The 374-nt window shown below is 69.3% G+C and overlaps 1 protein-coding gene across 1 annotated transcript in view; it reads right to left on the bottom strand.

The window, feature by feature from the left end:
- The window catches only part of PYGO2 (pygopus family PHD finger 2), a 2442-nt gene that overhangs the window by 1765 nt on the left and 303 nt on the right, over nucleotides 1-374 (bottom strand). The window lies entirely within an intron of this gene.

The raw sequence follows: 374 nt of genomic DNA, 5'->3' as shown, positions 1-374 counted from the left end.
CCAGCAGAAGGGCGCCCCCTCGTGCCCACTCCACCCCGGGGTGGGGACAGCACCCAGGCCCCCCGCGCCAGCAGCACTCGCAGCCGCGCTACAGAAATACCAACTTTAATAAGAACCGCGCTGCTTTGGTATCTCAGCCCCGTACAAATGCGCCCGTGTGAGGGGCCGGGGCGATGCTTTGGCTTCGCAGTACGAGGTGCATGCAACACGGGCCGCCGGGACAGGCAAGGGGGATGTGCCCTGGTCAACCCTGCCCGCGCCCACCCAGGGGCCACAACCACGGGGCAGCCGGGGCTAGGGTGCAGCTCGGGCTCCCCTTGGGGCAGGATGGGTCCCATCCGCTGCCCAGCACTGGCTGCTCCGGGAAGGCCCGG

Source organism: Alligator sinensis, unplaced genomic scaffold (genome assembly GCF_000455745.1).
Source record: "Alligator sinensis unplaced genomic scaffold, ASM45574v1 scaffold1165_1, whole genome shotgun sequence".
In the NCBI taxonomy this organism is placed as follows: Eukaryota; Metazoa; Chordata; order Crocodylia; family Alligatoridae; genus Alligator; species Alligator sinensis.
This window is presented reverse-complemented; position numbering and strand designations above follow the sequence as displayed.